Source organism: Nicotiana tabacum, chromosome 23, assembly GCF_000715075.1.
Source record: "Nicotiana tabacum cultivar K326 chromosome 23, ASM71507v2, whole genome shotgun sequence".
Lineage (NCBI taxonomy): Eukaryota > Viridiplantae > Streptophyta > Magnoliopsida > Solanales > Solanaceae > Nicotiana > Nicotiana tabacum.
In genome coordinates, this window is record NC_134102.1 from 139,577,700 (window position 1) to 139,583,320 (window position 5,621).

A 5,621-nucleotide genomic window follows, 5' to 3' on the forward strand; every position below is an offset into this window, starting at 1 on the left:
GCGTCCATATCCTTCAATTATTTCAAACGTAACAAATCATCGTCCATTACCCATTCTCATCTGATACATACTCAAGTATCCATAACCATGCTCAATCCTGATTCATTTTATCCAGAATATTCAGTGTGTTCTTACAACAATTCCATCGGTTTATTCCACCGTCGGATCCAGAACTACACATGGCCTGATTCCTGTAAAACCAAGGATATGTAGGAAGCTCAAAGACCAGAGTACATCCTATATTTTTTCAAATCACCCCATTCGGTCAAAATCGGACATTATTTCTTCACCCGATAACTCTTTCATCCTTCCTTGGTAAAGAGGGGCAGCTGTTGATACCCAATTTTTCCCTCATATTTTTCAAATATATATATATATATATATATATATATATATATATATATATATATATATATATATATATATATATATATATATATATATACATATATACTTTCAAAATAGTGCATATGCATCATCATTTTATTTACAAGCATACACAAGTATTTTCATAATTGTTCATAATTTTTAAAGGCTTTAAATCAATTTATACCCATTAATTACCTTACAAATAATTTTTATGATGCTTTTATCATCTAAACTCATAATTTACACCCATATTAGGTTTTAAATATTTTTAGTACATTTGTTATAATTACATTTGCATTTTAAAGGCTAAAATTGCACATTTTGCAATAATAGCCCATATGTACATATAATTACATTATTTATACAAAAAATAACTTTTTATATTTTTATAATGTTAAATAATTGCTTTTAATCATTTTCATGCACAAATAATAATTTTGATATTTATTAATTACTTTTATAAACTATTTATTTATTAAACATTGGGTATTTAAAATCTAACCCTAAATTCCTTTTAATTTCGGACCTAACTACCCAATCCCAGCCCAATAACACTTGAGCCCAAACCAATTAACCCAAACCCATAACCGATCACGACCCATTTCACTAACCCGACCTAGAACCCCCGACTAATCGTGGCCGTTGATCTCTGAGATCAACAACCCATATTACACCCGGCCTTTTAAATTGTACCCGAACCCCCTAAACCCTAAACCATTCGTCCCTTCACCCCACCTCCCTTGAACTCTCTCAAACTCCCCTTCTCTCTCTGTTAAACCCTAGCCATCTCCCCCTCCCCCCCCCCGTTTTCGCTCATAATCCCGCTGATCATGGGATTCCATGGCCGCTTCTTGCCATATTCGACTCCCCTTGGTGTTGGAACCTTCTATATACCGCTTGCCTAAACATGGAAAGCAGATTTCATCGATTTCGAACCAAAGATGGTTCATTTCCTTGACCTTTTCCGTCTATGTTCGTTCTTGTTCGTTTATGGTATGAATCTCTGTGCATTTCCGTGATTCCTACTCACCCTAAAATTAGGGTTTCAGATTCTTTTAAATCAAACCAAATCTGGTTCGATTCTTTGATTTTAAAAGGTATTTCTGTCTATGTTCATCTTATTCAATGCAGCATGTGATAGTCACCTTTTATTTATTTTTGCTTTCTGTCGATTTTATACTTTCCCTAAAATTAGGGTTTGAGATTTTTCTCTTTTCCTTACTGATTTGATTGCATACGATGATTCTTTCCTTTCTCGTGTTTGATTGATGATTTTCCTTATTTGGATGTTAATTTCTACTACTATATAAACCCCTCCCCATTCCCCCTTTTGGGACAGACTTGAATCATGAATGTTTACTAAAAACTGAAGTTATCGCTCTTTGTTCTCTAAACACTTTTGTTCTATATTCTGGTTCTTGGTCGGCTGAAATCCAAGGCCAGAAATTCTGGGTTCTTGCTACTGTGGACTTTGTTCTTTCTTATTTTTTGTTTAACTAGTGTGTTGCTGAACTTTCGTCACTTCATTCCTATTTACCTGTCATTAGTATGTGTTTTCACTTCTGAAGGTTGTTGTTCAATATGTTTCTGGGTTGTTCTCGTATGCAATCCTGACTGTCTTACTTCAATTCTAGGCCTTTCTAATCTAAAATGCCATTACACTTGTAGTTTGGGACATGTTTAGACCTGCTTTAAGTTGATTAATTTCTTTTTTTAAGTCTGCCTAGCCTATGTGTTACTGATGTTTAGAACCTTTGCACTTTAGCCATCTCTTTACTGTTTAAATTTGCTATTAACCCCGTTACTTGAACATGCTTTCATATCCCCTTTTATGGATTAGATGACTAAGAATGAAGGTATTCACTAAGTGTTTAGCATAAGTCTGTTTCTGAACTTGTTGTGATGACATGTAGCATGTTTGATCTTGTATGCTTCTACCATGTCTTGACTTCCCAATAATGGCCTCAATTTGTTCTCATTCTATTAAGTTCTGTTGCCAATTGATATGATCCCTTCTTGGGACACTAGCATCTATACTTAACATAATCTGAACCCTTTTTTTCTAAATATGAGTCTGTGTACATCAATCTTGCAAACCTGTCTTGTTGGTATATGCATTATGTGTTGAACTTATTTTTCTGAAACTTTGTTAAGTCTGTTCTCAAAACCTAAACATGTTCTACTACCTGTTCTATGTGCTCAATTTGAATCTGCTTGTATCCTTCAATGTTGTCCTTTAACCTTAGTCTATTCCCTTATTGCTTGGTCTCTTTTGAGTTCTTATTCTTAGCCGGTTGAAAGCCAAGGCTACTTAGGTTCTATAATTTGACCTCCCTAGTGTGAGCACTGCTCGGGGTCCAATTGAGACCCTTGTGAACTCTGACATACTAGGATTTGGTCCTTAGGCTTTCTCTGAATTTCCCCTATCAACCTCCCTAGTGTGAGCACTGCCCTGGGTTCTTGAAACCATTGGGAACTCTGACACACTAGGGCCATGGTTCTAATTCTCAACTCTGCCCTGTGCCCACTGGGTGAATCACTTGATTCTTGGCTGCCTTTTGCCCATGAGGATGTAATTTTGGGCTATTATGAACTATGAGAATGAAGGCCTGGCTTGGTCTAATGTATCTTTGGGCCTGTTGTAGGCTCCCTATAGCTATTCTACTTTGTAATTCATTCTATTCATTCTAGGCATGTAATAATTATTTGTAATAACAATTGGGGTATTAGTAAATTGGGAAAGTGGGTTTATTTTAACATTTGCATGAGAATGGGTATAAATCCTGCCTATAGGTGTTTACTTTTCTCATTCTGCTATTGTGTTAGAAATCCTGCCTATAGATGTTTACTTTGCTCATTCTGCTATTGTGTTAGATAACCTGCCTATAGGTGTTTACTTTATTCAAATACATTCTGCTATTGTATGTTAGATAATATGCATATAGCTGTTTATTTTGCTCGAATAAGCTCTTTGGATAACCTGCCTATTCTGCTTTTTAGATACCATGCCTATAGGGAATAAAATAATCAAAGTTCAATTTTGCATTGCAGCATATTCATTAGGCATCATGATCATAGGGTCATTTATAAATATGCATTTTTAGAAGTCATGCCCATAGGGTTCTTAATTGATTGATATGCTATTGTCATATTTGCTCATTTAGTATATAAGAACTAAAACCAATTTCAATCATCCAGGGTAGGAATCATGTGTATATGGTAATCACTATCTGTGCTAAGCACTAAAATAAGGCTTTAAAACACTAGCTCGTTGAGAGCCAGTAGAAAGCATGCCTATAGGAACAACTGAATAATTCTGAATATCTCTCGTGTTTATTACTGCCAAATAATGAGTAAATCACCTAGATAGCATGTTTATAGGTTTTAACCGATTATGCTTATAATTAGTAGACAAATGTGCAGTCACTTAGAAATTACTTTGCATAACTGCTCGCATGATTAAAAACCAGAATCATATAGAAATCATGTCTATAGGGCTTAACGACTTCAATTGTTGAAACTATCAAAACGCCTAATTTGTTTGCGTGCATTTGCTGCCTAAGTGTGGAGGCTAACTCGAGCCCTTATTCGCTTTTACATGAAGGTCTAACTTGTTTTGTATGTTGCTTAGTTTTATCATTTTGAGCAACCTAAGTTAAGTCTAGAACCATCCAAAATAGAGGTCTAAATGCCTCCTGGGCCATAGGCAAGGGAAGGGTAGTACACGCATAGGGTACGACTTAGAACCAAATAGAGCGCTTTAGGTAAAAAATTTAAAGATAGTAATCGGGTAGCAGGAGATGATAGTCAGTGCCCGCTGAATAATATGAGTAACACCCCGTCTTGAGGGAGTTAAAAAGTATTATTTATGTTGCACGGGGTGATCCTTTAGGCTAAAACACTTAGGACCCCCACTCTTATTGAAATAATTCTTTATGTTTCTATTATCTCTTAGACTAATTCACATGATTTAAGTTCGGCCGGGACCCACCGTTGTGGACCTCGAGGAGTGCCTATCACCTTCTCCTTAAGGTAATTTGAGCCCTTACCCTATCTTTGGTGACGCAAACTTGTAAACCCGAGTCATTTACAATAGGTGCCCTAACGCACCTTAATCCGTTAGGTGGCGACTCTCTTTTAATAACTCTTCCTCCTCCCTTTTTAAAATAGTTGTCATGACGTCGAAACCCAATTTCGCAAGAAACAGGGGCGCGACACCTGTCACGACCCAAAATCACACCTGTCGTGATGGCGCCTTTCTCAATACTAGGCAAGCCGGCAACCTCAATGAAACACTATATCTTTTAAATTTGAAAACATAATATTTGGATTCAATAGAAAACCTCACAAATTTCAGATACAAAACACTTCCCAAACCGGTGTCACTAAGTACATGAGCATCTACATGAATACAATATCTGACTGATAAAAACACTGTCCGAAAGTATAGAATAGTATAATAACTGAAAGAAAGAGAGTCAAGGTCAGCGGACGCTTGGCAGCTACCTTGATAGTCTACAGTTGATAGCAGTCTGAAATCTAACAGTCGTCATGTCCGAAAGCACATGGATCTATACACGAGGTGCAAAGTGTAGTATGAGTACAACCAACTCAATAAGTAACAAGACTAACTTCTGGGCTGAAAGTAGTGACGAGCTCCGCAGGTACATTCGACTATATAAATAATGCTATATAAATGTAGGCATGCTTTCAAGTTCAACAGTTAAACTCAGTACAAATAAAATAGATCAATTCTGAATAATATGAGGACAATGACATCTTAGTGGGAAGACCTCATGTACTACTGGTCACTAATCATTCGGTCACTGGGTACTGTTCATGGCCAATCCAGCTCATGGATTTTCCATATCCCATATATATATATATATATATATATATATATATATATATATATATATATATATATATATACACACATCGACTGACAGTCAGTCACTCAGTACCGTATAAGGCCAATCCAGTTCTAGGGTAATTTATCCTCAGATGTAACTGATACGGATGAGATCCATGTCCAGGGAAATTCATCACAATATAAATAAGTAAGGCAAGTCCATGCCCTCGAAAGTCCATCCCGAATATATAATCATCTATGCTCACTGGGGTGTGTACAAACTCCGGAGGGGCTCCTTCAGCCCAAGCGTGATATAAAGCCGATACGGCCTACTGCAGGCGGGCGGTCCCGATCCGTATAATAATAAAGTTGATAAGGCCTGTTGCAGGCGGGCAGCCCC